Below are 15213 nucleotides of genomic sequence, written 5' to 3' on the forward strand. Positions count from 1 at the left end.
GTTAAAGAGGAGGAATTAAATAACCTTTTAATGAGGGTGAAAGAGGAGAAGTGCCTCCCCCTGCTGCCTTTTCTCACTGGAAAACACCTCTGTTTTCATAGTTAATGCGGAATCATGTCTGGTGAACCTGCTTTATACTATTTTTATGTTGTTGTTTGCAAGCTGAAACACTCACAAAACGGATTAAAGTATTTTTATTTTAAGAAAATTGCTCATGGAAGTGATTCATTTTTATGACTAAGTAGGTGTTCAGATAAGACAAGTTATTCAGAGACCTGAGTTTTTTCTTCCATTTGCTTACCAGTCTTTTATCAGCTTCCCTTCTGCCATAGATGGAGCACTAACTGGGTGGGTGGTTGAAGATACCCTCTTGGCATTCATTTTAGTCTTGCAACTGTGGGGGTTTTTTCTTTTTCTTTTTAATTTGAAAGACTCCCACTTCATCTAACTGCATCCTATGTGGTTCTAGCAACAGATGAACTGAGGAAATTAACATGGAGGACAGGTCTCCTGTGTAGTTTTTGTATCAGAGCCACTGACCCTCATTTTTATGTGAGGACTACGGGAAGATTTCAAAGTAGACTGCTCCTGCCACATAATTTTAAATTCTGAAAATCTATCCCCTGTACTAGTCCACAAGCATTTCTGAAGTTGGATCAGTTCAAAAGTCCTGTTGCTATTAGGAGTCACCGTGATGGAACTTGAACTCTTCCAACTGTCATCCTGTGGAACCCAAGATAAAAGCAAACAGTTGGCTGGCTCTCTTGGAAGTTGAAAAGTTGGCTCAGCCAAACTAATACAGCCTCAGCAAAGAAGGTATGTGAGAACCTTCCCTGAAGCAAGGACAGTTGAAATTCTTTCCCTCTTAGAGTTAGAGCAGCCATTATTTAAACAAAGGGGGGGGGGGTGGAATAACAGGGGTTTCTAAAGCAACATATTTTTTGTTCTGTTTGCATGGAGAGCTTTGTGTGGAATTTTTAGAGGAAAACTGAGGGATTGGGCATCTTTAAATTTGTCATTTACTGGCCTTGTAATCAAATCAAATAAAATTGGAAATGGGTGACCTCTGCAAAGTTTGTGGTGGTGATATGAACCCTACCATAAACTTTGGGTCATACATTATCATCTTCAGGAGACTGCATTCTACAAGACAGCGTGCAGTTACAATTGGCCCAATGATTTTGTTTTGCTGGATTTTTCTTTTGCTGCATTCCATTGGGGAGTATTATTGTATTTGCATGTATCTGATTCTCATTTGTAATGTTTTACTTGGATTTTTAGTAATGCTCTGTTTAAGACAGGAAAACTACATAGAGATTACTTTTAAAATGTGAAGTGGTATAGAAAAAGTTTAAAGAAAGAAAGAAATGTTTCATTTGGGCACAAGATAATGCCAAGTATGGCACCCCCCATGTCAATGGCGGCTGTTTACCAGCTCCATCTGATATGCAGGCTGAGACCCTACCTGCCCGCGGACCGTCTCGCCAGAGTGGTGCATGCACTGGTTATATCTCGCTTGGACTACTGCAATGCGCTCTACGTGGGGCTACCTTTGAAGGTGATCTGGAAACTACAACTAATCCAGAATGCGGCAGCTAGACTGGTGACTGGGAGTGGCCGCCGGGACCACATAACACTGAGAGATCTACATTGGCTCCCAGTACGTTTCCGAGAACAATTCAAAGTGTTGGTGTTGACCTTTAAAGCCCGAAACGGCCTTGGTCCTGTATAGCTGAAGGAGCATCTCCACCCCCATCGTTCAGCCCGGACACTGAAATCCAGCGTCGAGGGCCTTCTGGTGGTTCCCTCATTGTGAGAGATGAGGTTACAGGGAACCAGACAGAGGGCCTTTTCAGTATTGGCGCCTACCCTGTGGAACACCCTTCCATCAGATGTCAAGGAAATAAGCAGCTATCCTATTTTTAAGAGACATCTGAAGGCAGCCCTGTTTAGGGATGTTTTTAATACAGTATTTAATGCTGTATTGTTTTAACATTCGTTTGGGAGCTGCCCAGAGTGGTTGGGGAAGCTCAGCCAGATGGGTGGGGTACAAATAAATTATTATTATTATTATTATTATTATTATTATTATTATTATTATTATTATAGGCAATGATGCAATTCATTAATCTGCTGAAGCATTCACTCTTTCTGTTTAATGATAATAATGATATAATTATTTACATAATTATAATTACAAGTTGCCAATATGGTGTAGTGATTAGAGTGCTTTATAATATTATGAACGTTGTAGGAAGGACAAAGATATTCTTTTAGATATATTGAGAGTATTAAATAGATCTTTGGTATTACTTTGGTTTTATCATTTTGCTTGAGGCTTTCAAATGAGTTTTTTTCTTAATGTGAAGACTCACAGTTAGCTTTCAGTTGTTCTACCATATGTCTCTGTTGAAAAAACAGGAATAATGGGGGTATCTATGATTGAGTATTATTGCTGCCTGTTCATAAGAAATAATCTGATCCTGCACAAACCAGTTGCTTATAATTTAACAAAGTAGTCCAATTTTTTAAATCTATCATTTTTTCTTTAAAAAAATATTTTTAACATTCATATCCTGCCTATTCATTCATTTGAGATCTGCACGGCAGCTATTGACTGTATGAAGCAAACAAACAAAACAGAAAACAAAAGGAATCCAGTCATACAGAGCAGGAATAGGGAATCTTTGTTTCTCCAGTTGACATTAGACTTCAGCTCCCATCACTCCTAGCGATGGCCACCGGTCAGATGAAGTAATAGAGCAACATTAGGAGGAGTACAGGTTTCACATCCCTCACAGAATCAAAGATTTGTAGAGTTGGAAAGGGACCCTGAGGATCATCTAGTCCAACCCCCTGCAATGCAAGCATATGCAGCCGTTTCATACGGGGATTGAACCTGTGACCTTGGCATTCTCACCACCACGCTCTCACCAGCTGAGCTATCCAGCGCAGAAAGCAATAAATGAACAAATAACAGCAAAGCAACAAGGGGCAGCAGAGCAAACAGTGTCGGTGTTGAATCAGTCGCATGTGTTGAGCTGATTCTTTGCTCCCTCTACAACATAATCCTTAAATCCAAGACTTTACTTTTCCCCAGTGGCATGAGTTGCAGCCATTCACATGTAGTAGAGAAAGGCAAGGCATTTAACTCAGGAGTGCATTTGTATACCCTCCAACATTTCTCTGAGTAAAATAGGGGGTCATTCCGGAATCAAATCAGAAACCCGGACGGCTTCTGCAAATCCAGGACACTTGAAGGGTCTGCACCTGGGGTGGGAACTAAATCTTCTTTCTGCCATAGGTGAACCCAGTGTTTGGAACAGGAAGCAGGTTTCAGCTTGCAGTTTCCATAGCACCTAAGGGGTCTTTGATGACCAAGCATGTTGATCTTACCTGCATCCTTGTTGTCTTCCTTGATCACTGTATATATTGTGTGACTATTGAGGGACCAGCTTTATATATAGCTTTGAATTAAATGCACATTTATATTATTTTTACAATTACAGATGGCGCTGTTGCTGCTTTGTCTTGTGCTTGCAGCTGTTTTACAACTTTCATCAGGACTTACCTACAATGTAAATGGTAAGTTGTATTTTACTTTATTTCCCCTTCCTATTCTTGCATACGGGTTAGTTACTAGTGCACTGAACCTTGCCCCAAAGAGGTGTTGCAGCCATACATTTTGCATGTGCTGTCATTTGCAAAGGACTCCATAAAGATCAGAACTTTATTTTGTCTGAGTGATGTATCAATATAGGGCCCACCCTTAAAAGGGAAATGTGTGCACACAGTTTGCAGAACTGAATCCAGGATTCTTGTTGTTGTTTAGTCGTTTAGTCGTGTCCGACTCTTCGTGACCCCATGGACCAGAGCACACCAGGCACTCCTGTCTTCCACTGCCTCCCGCAGTTTTTTTTTTTTTATAAGATTTTTTATTATTTTCAACATAAGGAACAAAAACAATACACATATAGAAATACACAAAACAATAGCAAAACATAATAAACAATTCAAACAAAATCACAATAAACAAAAGAAAACATATACCTACCTAAAATACACAAAAACATATATTTATCCTTATTAATTCTTGTTTCAATCTTCTTCAACCATGGACCTCCCCCGCAAACCCGGCTGCATTCAACGTCAATATACTTTGGTAACTTTGTATCTTTTTCCATAAACATTAACAATGCTTCTTAAAATCTTTAGGATAATTAATCAAATATAGTTCAACGCTTAAACTACACATCCTAACATTCTTACAGATTTAAATCATTCATAACAATATTTCTTATACACATTTTTATCTAACATCACTTAGCTAAAGCCAATTCATCTAGCTAATTCTGCTCAAATATTTAATTTTACACACTTATTTATATAGTCTTTGAAGTTCTTCCACTCCTGAAGCACCTTCTCCTCCCTCTGGTCTCGGATTCTCGCGGTCAGTTCGGCGAGTTCCATAAAGTCCATTAACTTCATCTGCCATTCTTCCACTGTCGGAATCTCTTCACCTTTCCAGTTTCTTGCAAGTAAAATTCTGCCTCCCGCAGTTTGGTCAGACTCATCTTGGTAGCTTCGAGAACACTATCCAACCATCTCGTCCTCTGTCGTCCCCTTCTCCTTGTGCCCTCCATCTTTCCCAACATCAGGGTCTTTCCCAGGGAGTCTTCTCTTCTCATGAGGTGGCCAAAGCATTGGAGCCTCAGCTTCAGGATCTGTCCTTCCAGTGAACACTCAGGGCTGATTTCCTTCAGAATGGATAGGTTTGATCTTCTTGCAGTCCATAGGACTCTCAAGAGTCTCCTCCAGCACCATAATTTAAAAGCATCAATTCTTCGGCAATCAGTCTTCTTTATGGTCCAGCTCTCACTTCCATATATCACTACTGGATGCTGTCTAGGTTTGTCATTGCTTTTCTCCCAAGAAGCAGGCGTCTTTTAATTTCGTGACTGTTGTTACCATCTGCAGTGATCATGGAACCCAAGAAAGTAAAATCTCTCACTGCTTCCATTTCTTCCCCTTCTATTTGCCAGGAGGTGATGGGACCAGTGGCCATAATCTTAGGGTTTTTTTATGTTGAGCTTCAGACCATATTTTGGTCTGAATCCAGGATTCTATATATTTTTTTTTACTTCAGCAGATTCAAGAAGTTTCTTTTTTAAAAAAACACCACCATATTAAAGAGCAAGAGATATTTGCTAATGATGTTAAATGTGTGTTGTCTAGGAGTCAAATGAGCCACAGTGAGAGAGCTTGGGAAGATACTGACAGAAGCACAAAGGTTAATTTGGTTGTCCAAACTCATGCAGTCTAGCCTTGGTTTAAAGATTACCATAAATATATTATTTATTTTCTTATTGCCCCCCTAAACCCCACGTCTCCCAGTAAAACTTCCTTCCTGAGACTGCTAATAATATCCATTTCAGTCCACAATTTCATTTTTTATTTGAGTTTCAGTATATTCTAGTTCTGTAATATCATATTTGAAAATATTTGTGATCAATTTTTTTTTCTCACTCAGTGGAGGCCAATTCGAGTTTTTCTTGCTACACAGGAGATGAGAGGAATATGTCATCTAAGGCAATTAAATTGTTTCTTTCAAATAAAAGTTTGGTAAGTTTCCAGCAATGTATTTACAGCTGCAATTGAATGGGGAGTAGCTCAGCAAATAATGCATTTGTATTGTGGCAGTGGGGAATAACTCGCCAGTGTGGTGTAGTGGTTAAGAGTGGTAGACTCGTTATCTGGGGAACCGGGTTCGTGTCTCCACTCCCCCACATGCAGCTGCTGGGTGACCTTGCGCTAGTCACACTTCTCTGAAGTCTCTCAGCCCCACTCACCTCACAGAGTGTTTGTTGTGGGGGAGGAAGGGAAAGGAGAATGTTAGCCGCTTTGAGACTCCTTCGGGTAGTGAAAAGCGGGATATCAAATCCAAACTCTTCTTCAATATACCATTATTTGGTTCGGCAGAATTAACTAATTAATTCTTTTAGTTATCCCCCCCCCAAAAAAAATAGGAAAAGGGAAGGGAAGGAGAAAGTAATTAAAATAAGGGAATGTTACTATTATATAGTGAGGGACGCAGGTGGTGATGTGGTTTAAACTACTGAGCCTAGGGCTTGCCGATCGGAAGGTTGGCGGTTCGAATCCCTGTGACGGGGTGAGCTCGCGTTGCTCGGTCCCAGCTCCTGCCAACCTAGCAATTCGAAAGCATGTCAAAGCGCAAGTAGATAAATAGGTGCAAAGTTCAACAGCATTTCCGTGCGCTGCTCTGGTTTCACCAGAAGCGGCTTAGTCATGCTGGCCACATGACCCGGAAAAACTGTCTGCGGACAAACGTCGGCTCCCTCGGCCAGTAAAGCGAGATGAGCGACGCAACCCCAGAGTCGTTCGCGACTGGACTTAACTGTCAGGGGTCCTTTATCTTTTTGTTTTGCTATTATATAAATAAATACCAACAACAGTAAGAAAGAACTCATCGTCAGTTCACATTATGGACACCGATAACCATTGATGCATAAATCATAGAAGTTCATTTAAGTTTTCCAAATGTCCAGATAGATATCCACACAAAGTTGATATCTAGATGACATATCTAGATGACATTTTTCCGTCTATAACACGCCCCCTATTTTGGAGGCCTCAAAATTTAGAAAATAGGGGGATTGAGCTTTTGGGGAGGATTATTGGGGGGATGCTCACCCGCCACAAAGCCAGTGGCCGCAAATCATGCTCCCGCTTGCTGCGACAAGGGCAGCTGTCTATTGGCTACTGCACCAGCAAACAGGAGAGCTAATGAGGGCAATCAGGCAGCTGCGACGCAAAAGGTTGTGTGCTGCGTTCCGGCGGGTGAGCAATTTTCAGGATCCCCCCCCCCCAACAATCAAGCGGCCAATACTGAAAATCACTCACCCGCCGGAACAAAGCACAAGCCCGCGTTTTTAAGCAGTGATTGGCCGCTTGATGGGGGGGGGGAGATGCCGAAAATCACTCATCCGTCGGAACGAAGTTCGAACCCAAGTTGTAAGCAGCAATTGTAAGCAACGCGAGCGGTTGTGTGCTGCATTCTGGCGGGTGAGCGATTTTCGGCACACAAACCCCCCAACAATCAAGTGGCCAATCGCCACTTACAATCTTGGGCTTGTGCCAAAAAAAAAAAATGTGCGTACCCCCTCATTTTTGGGTGAAAAAAGCTTGTCTTATACACAGAAAAATATGGTATATTTAAATGGATTGTTAGCTGTCATCACTAACTGAATCAGAAGCAGTTAGACTAAGATGGAGTGAAATATTATTGCTATTTAAAGAATTTTTACTTATTTATTGGCATCAAAACAAAACAAAACATAGTATTGCAGTTACTTTAAATAAACAATAAAAGGATGTTCTAGCTTCTGAACTTGCTGCAGTTATGAATATAGCCAGGTAATTTCTCTTACGTGCTGCAGGTCTAATGAGTCTGGAATCAGCATTCTCCCTTTCTTCTACACTAGCTCAGGGGTTGCCAACATTTATTTATTTTTAAAACCAGTGGGTACATTTTGAATTTGAAGGAAATACTGTGAGTGCCTGTCACAAAATGGCTGCCATGGGGAGTGTTGCATAACACATCCTGGCTGCTCTGGGGGCATGGAAAAACACAAAATTAGACACAGTACAGCCATTGCTGCTGCTCCCACCCGCTTCCTGGACAGCCTCCCCATGGTTGGCAAGCAAACAGGATGGACCAACAGGCAAGAATGGAAACCATCCCTGCCAGTTCTTCCCCTGTGCAACTCCTTCAAAACCAACCAGATGGTGAGGGGGCATTTTTCCCCCTTTTGAGACAAAACTTAATATAAAAAGCCAGGGACCACCATGGTGCTCAGACCCTCGAAGAAAGGCCCCTGTAGATGCTGAGTTAGCAATCCCTGAACTAACTGCAAAGAAAGACACATAGAACAGGAGCCAGTTCCACATTTATAGATCTGTGCCTATGCAATAGACACAGTGGCTAAAACTGCCTCAGGATATTGTCAGAGATGAAACAAAGGACAACCTTAATTGCCCATTTAGAAAGGAAGAGGAAGGATGGCAGGAAGGGGCCTTGGGGTGCAACAGAAGGTAAACTTACATTTTAGGCCTGGTGGCCTGGTGAAGTCTCTCCCCTCACACGTCTTCCTCCAGGAGCAGCTCCATTATGAGGACTCCTAGGGCCGGAGGGTGGGGCAAGGCAGGTGGAAGAAGGCCTGGCTTGGTGAAGAAAGCCTTGCCAAAACTGCCTCAGGGTATTGTGTGGACTGGCCGAGTCCCCCAACCCCCAGACGACCCCCGAGCGGAATAATGAGACAAGACAATGTGCTATGGGATTAAAATTGGCCACAGCTTTATTAAGATTCAGATTTAGGGAGACCTTGGCTCAGGCATTGGGCGTTTATCCTTCCCAGCCTCCAGCTGGGGATCTGCGAAACTTCAGGGTTATTCAGAATGTGTGGGGATTGGGCTAGCTCTGGAGAACATATGTTCAAGCAGATAGCCCACCCCCCGTTTGCCGCCACTGGTGGGGGAGAGCAAAGACAACCTCTCAGCGTATGGTCAATGCCTCCCCCCCCAATACCCCTTTAACGGGAACCCTGGTATTGCTGCAGCACTGGGGGCGTGGAGCACCACCCCATGCCCCCATTTAGAAAGATGACTAAAGGATTCCGCCCAAGGCCTGAAACCGCCAAAGTTGTGACGAATTGCTACGGGAAAGGCAATACCTGCCAATGCAGGGAAATCCTTTTCCGGCCCTTCAACAGCGGCCTTGACATAGCAGCGCCTGCGTACCTGTGGAGAAGAGGTTATCCTGCAAAATAAGCATTAATTGAGGGAGTGGAGGGTGGGAGAAGCTCTGGAGCCCAACTGCTGCTTCCTGGTAAGCTACACTTTCTATTGTGTGAGCTAGGTAGTCCCTCCCCTTACCTGGCCAATCCCATGGCAACGCCTCCCCCAGGCAGGATTGGGCACCTAGCTGGGGTAGGCGGAGACCCCAGGTATCAGGTATTTCCCCTGGGGGAAGGCAAAGCCAGTCCAAACTACCAGGTGTCGCCCTTGGTTGCCCATTTAGAAAGGAAGAGGAAGGATGGTAGGAAGGGGCTTTGAGGTGCAACAGAAGGTCAAACTTAAACATTTTAGGCATTTTGGCTGATTAAACCATCTATGGCTTTTTAAATGTGTCTGTGGGGGATTTATTGTAGGATTTTTGCTATTATGTTATGTATTTTGTGCTTTCAGGTACATTAATTTGTTAGATAATGATCATTTTCTATACTTTAACCCTAAACTTCCCAATTCTCAGTGGCACTTGCCCATGCCTGCCAAAAGCAGGCAAAATCACCTGAGAGGGCGAGGGCAAGTTGTCCCACAAAAATGAGGATTTCTGCCCTCCTTCCCTTTATGACTCCTTAAAGCCTTATTTATTGCAACTTCTGCTTTTGAAATCAACAGTCCAGTTTGTCAGGTTGCCATTTAAAGTTTTAATAATTCCAGATGTTGTGGATATGTGCTTCGTATGTTAATCCTGGGTTTTTTCCCCCCCCGTAAAGATTGTCCGCTGTCATTTGTATAATATTAATAAGCCCGACACCGTGGAGAACAGACGGAAGAATCTAATTCTTTTTACTTCATCTGGTCTTGCTCCCAGCATCCAGATCTTCAACAGTACCTACTCCAAAGTCTTCTACTTCAAAATGACTCTGGTAAAGCATTCTGGAAGGGCTCATAGCACATCATTTACATACAGAAGGTCCCAGGATCACTCCCTGACTACCGTATTTCCAGTTAAAAGGGATCAGGTTACAGGTGGTCACCTCAACCTGAACTCGGGACAGCCACTGTCACCAGAATGCCGGTACTTATTAAACAATGCCATAACATTAGGCTGGAAACTTACAGTGGTCCAATGTGTAGCCCAAGGACCGCATGCAGTCCTCCAGACCGTTTTTGTTGGCCCTCAGCAACATTTGACACCCCTCAGCCCTCACGCTGCCTTCCCAAAGCCAGCTAAGTGAGGTGCTAGGTTTGGGAAAGGAGGTGCGAAGGCTCTGGCAAGGTCCTAGAACCCTATTACCTCTCTGCTAACTGCATCAAGGCAGTGTGTGCCCCACGGATTACAATGGTCAAAGTACTCTTGCGGCCCAGTTGGCATGAAAGTTGGGCCGCCCTGAGCTAGATGGACAAGCAATCTGACTTGGTTTAAGGCAGGTCACTGTGATGGATCTGCACTCATGGTTTGAAACGTTATATCTAAGGGCTACCTGCAAAATTTCATCTTTGGATCTCAATGTTTTGTACTTACATGTCTGCCATATTGGATTTTATTTAGGATAAATGGGTCTTTTGGAGTAAAATGTAATAGAAACAAACAAGACTTCAAATTATAATATCAGTTACACCAAGCATTTCTTTAGAAAGTTATTCAATTGAAAGGTATCTGAAAAGCATGTCAGACTTTTCTTTTAAAAATGTGTTCCAAAGCCAAGTAATAGCTTTCTGTTGAATGATACAATTAACGCTTTGAAAGCATTCTTGTTAGTACTTCATTTCATGAACATTAACAACAAAATACATATCAAACTACTGTGAGAAACAGTTCTTAAGCTATCAAGTACCAAAATTCATAATTGGAAAATCAGTCCACACAGTAGTTTACCTAAATGTATGTGACTCTTCAAGTATTTAAGACTAAAAATCTTGGGTTGCCATCCTTTTTTTAAACAAAAGGGAGAAGGTGTGGATTCGTGGAGTATTGAAATCCAACGAGAAGAGTTAACATATAATACAGGTGAGAGATTTATAATTTCCACTTATTTATCCTCACAGGCTATTGATGCTTCCTTGTGTTGTTGCTGTTTTTGTACTCACGTAAGGTGGTGCCAGGACGTGGGTGGCGCTGTGGTCTAAACCACTGAGCCAAGGGCTTGCCGATAGGAAGTTCGGCGGTTTGAATCCCTGCAACGGAGTGAGCTCCCGTTGTTCAGTCCCAGCTTCTGCCCAGCTAGCAGTTCGAAAGCATGTCAAATGCAAGTAGATAAATAGGTACCGCTCCGGCGGGAAGGTAAACGCCGTTTCCATGCGCTGCTCTGGTTCACCAGAAGTGGCTAAGTCATGCTGGCCACATGACCTGGAAGCTGTCTGCGGACAAACGCCGGCTCCCTTGGCCTATAGAGCGAGATGAGCGCTCAACCCCAGAGTCGTCTGCGACTGGACCTAACGGTCAGGGGTACCTTTACCTTTAAGGTGGTGCCATATTTTCATTTCAAAAGAAAAATGTCACACAAATGATGCATAAGTAGTGTACCAACTTCAGTGGGGAGAAAGCTAGTTTCGGGATAATGTATATTGCACTTATTTTGACTATGATACATTTGTATCTCACTCTATTTGGTGAAGGGTGTGTTATAAGTTTGAATAGAAAAAAATTGAAAAATAAATTGGTCAGAAAAAATATGCAGGAATGTTCATTACTAAGAATTCAATTGAAGAGCAGTCCACCATCTTAGACAACATTTGAGAAGAGCATGTAGGCATCATCATCTTTGGTGATCGCTCATAGCCGAGTAATATTGACGTAAGCATACAGCAATATCCACTGGTGTCTATCTGCAAGTGGAATGGGTTTCCACTTATGCAACAAGTCTTTGCCCCCTGTGGACCCCAGAAATTTGCTCCAGAGGGTTTGGTCATGGGGATTGCAAGAGGGAGGAGAAAAGGAAACCATGTTGTGCGAGCTGAGGCCTGTTTGCTTGACGTTGGATATCGCCCATAATACTTGTGTAATATAATACTTATATGACTAATCTGTCTCTGTCTTTCTTGTACATGCCGCTGAAACAGATGTTGCTCCAATTGAGGAATGGCTTGTAAAATTTAATATGCATCATGGTTTAAATATGTTCACTACTACGGGAACCTTGTTGGATATTGTACGAGGTATGTCATAGCTCCTATGGAGTATTTGCGGTTTTGCAAGTAATTATGGTCTCTTGAAAATTAGCACGGTGGAAATTAGCATGGACATATAGCATGGAAGTATAAAGTTTTCTGAATTTATTCATATGATATGGAACGTTTTATTTATATACCACTTTTTTGCCCAAAGGCTCCAAAAGCAGTAAACAACACTGATACATATGAATACAAAATAAATGAATTATAAAACTGCAACACATAAAATATGTCAATCAAAACAAAATATAATACTGGCAGGATTTCCAATGGCTGCCATCATGAAAAAAGAGAGTATCCCGTGTGTGTGTTTGTGTGTGTGTGTGTGTGTGTTTGTGTGTGTGTGTTCTACTACGAACAGCTCCTAGTACTCCTAGTACTCTTCAATTTCCAGCAGACTTAGACAATCTCATCTCTTCTATATACCATCACCCACTTCTGTATTTCCCACTATCTTCCCCCACAGTGATGGCAGCCCCATTCCCATCCCCCACCCCAACCCTGGACCAGATTGATAACATTCCGTACTCACATCTAAGGGTGTCCCCGCAAATATCAGAGATAGTCACATATTGCCTTCACTCAACTGTATTTTCTTTTTAAGTAAAAAGCAGAAAGAATTTTTGCTTTCTTCAACATTAGTGCTCTCTTGCAGATCCTCTTCTTCAGTGGTATTGGTCCCTTGGTGAAGATGTGAATGTTAATGATACATTGTCTAAAGTAGCCGAAATCAAAATAGCAAAAAGTCCTTGTGCAAGTGATGTAGCAGTAATTGGTCCGATCTATACAAGTAGAAAAATAGGTAAGTGTCTTGCATTTTTACATAATTAGCTGATCCACCAGCTTCGTTTTCCAACTGGGTAAAGTGGCATGTAACATTTTAAAATAAGTCAAAACAAAATCGAAAATTCTTTCTAGTAGCACCTTAGAGACCAACTGAGTTTGTTCCTGGTATGGGCTTTCGTGTGCATGCACACTTCTTCAGATACCAGGTATCTGAAGAAGTGTGCATGCACACGAAAGCTCATACCAGGAACAAACTCAGTTGGTCTCTAAGGTGCTACTAGAAAGAATTTTCGATTTTGTTTTGACTATGGCAGACCAACACGGCTACCCACCTGTAACTTTAAAATAAGTATACTTGTTTATTCAAAAGTAAGTCCCATTGTGTTGACTAGGGCTTAATCCTTGTTTAGGAGTAAGTCTCATTAAATGTGGTTGGTTTTACTTGTGAATGCATTTATTACAGTTCTGCTGAACGTGAGTGTACTGCAACTAACTGTTACCTGTGAAATACTGGCTCCCTGTGCAAATGTGTCCCCTTGGGGAACATTGTATTCCAACTCTACGGTTCTAGGTCTGTTATTTCAGGTCAGTAGGGGTGATGGTAGAAACATTGCTTCTAAAGAGGACTTGCCTGATTCAATCTGGATAGATCAAATCATGAGTCCACTTTAGAATTCACATACATAACACAATCAGGCTTCTGCTTTGCCACAGATCGACTCCGAACACGCGTTTCTTGGGCTCTGGGAGACGTGCACTCACCAAAGGGGTGAAACGGGGGTTGTAAGGCTTCACGACCCCTCAGAAGGTTCAGGAGGGCTTCCAGAAACTAGAAGGATTTGCTGTGGTGTTGGAGTGGTCTCCAAAAAAGCAGACCACGAGGTTCAGAAGGAGACCATGGACACTGGTAACAGCGTTCCCTCCCCCCAGTGAGAAAGCCTGATTTCAGGTGCGACCTAGCAGCAAAACCTCCACAGAATAACGACATCTCATGTTCAGATACCCTGTTAGTTTTATAAAACTTTGAAGAACAGTAATAATATTGACCTTTTAAATGAACTAATTGGGTTATTGCAGACTTGATAGCTGCATAAGTTGGTCAGAAGACTAACCAGAAGAACTTCGTTTAGTCAAATATACAGGTAGCTGACACAAGGGAAAGAGGGGGTTAATCCCGAAGTGTTTAGAAAACAGTATCCAAAGAAAACCAAGGTCAGGACTGAGGAAATTCTGTTGCTCTCAGAGGGCCTGATGCAACTTTCACAGACAATTCCCTCTCACAGCAATGAAAAAGACTTTGGTGTTGTTGTTTTGGCTATGCACTCAGAATAGAGGGAATAATTCGTAGCTATGCACTTTTTGCAATTGCACCCCCCCCAATAAATCAATTAATTTGAATTCTTTGCTTGCTGTCCAAACCCCCCACCCTGCCGCCCTGACTATCTCAGGTGGGAAGGAGAGGACAGGACACAACCACTACACTGCAGCGTACACTACAATAGCCATAGGGATACCTCAGGGATATGTTTGCAACTGTCCCCCACCCCACCCCATACTGAACCACCTGCTTATGCTTATTAACTTAGATATGTGGTACTAGTAAAGCAGGCAGACATGCTTTCTTTCAGTGTGTGCAAATAGGTTTGAGCTGAGTTTTTAAGGTCTGTAACTGCATCTGTAGATACAGGGGCGCTTATTTCTGGATTTTGCTGCTGTTGGGGTGATACGTTGTGCTTCTACCTAGGCTCAGCATATATTTGGAAATAAACTCAAATAGCACAGAGAAACCTCCAGTCATCTCTTCATGGAATGAGAACCAAACCAGCTACACTGCTGAAATTTCTGGGGATTATGAAGCTTTATAACAGCGTAATAAATGCTGGTAGCCTGGTTTTATATTGTGATTCACTTTTCGTGTAATGCATAGTTTTCTTTTGTATTTGTAGGACTAATTTTAGGATTGACTGACAGTGGATTTATGGATGGGGATGTGGTATGGTTTAACTTGTCTGCTACCATTTGTGCCATCTTGGAAAACGGTAATTCTTATTTTCAATCGTTTAATTAACCCATATGTATTTCCTTTTTGTTTTTAGCCTGTCTTACCCCAAGGCCTTAGGACACGTAGCACTGTCATAGAATGTACAGAGTTGGTCCGAATATAGACTACACCCCTAAAATGAGATCTCTCAAATCACAGCTTCTCTACTTATAAGAGTGTAAGAGTATTTAAGAGCCCTCCCTCATCCCTTTTCTTTGGACAATGATAAGAAATTATCTCTGCCTCCTTAGGCCTCAAATTTCAGCTTCTTGGAGATGGAACCCTCATCCCTCAGCATTTAGGGTCTTCTCTCCCTGGCGTGGGATTGGTGGGTCAGATTCTCAGCCTGTTTAGGGCTTTTGACTGTTGCCAGCAGTTCTGTTGCTTCCTCCTTGAATCTGGCATGTTGG

At 42.3% G+C, this 15213-nt stretch overlaps 1 long non-coding RNA gene across 1 annotated transcript; it reads left to right on the plus strand.

Moving 5' to 3' along the window:
* The first annotated feature begins 9553 nt into the window (after positions 1–9553).
* On the plus strand, positions 9554–12669 carry LOC117041842. Its single transcript, XR_004426029.1, has 4 exons — positions 9554–9728; positions 10753–10813; positions 11866–11961; positions 12632–12669. It is a non-coding gene; the product is annotated as an uncharacterized LOC117041842 (long non-coding RNA).
* Positions 12670–15213: the final 2544 nt, after the last annotated feature.

The sequence above is a fragment of the Lacerta agilis genome, chromosome 1 (genome assembly GCF_009819535.1).
Source record: "Lacerta agilis isolate rLacAgi1 chromosome 1, rLacAgi1.pri, whole genome shotgun sequence".
NCBI classification, from domain to species: Eukaryota; Metazoa; Chordata; class Lepidosauria; order Squamata; family Lacertidae; genus Lacerta; species Lacerta agilis.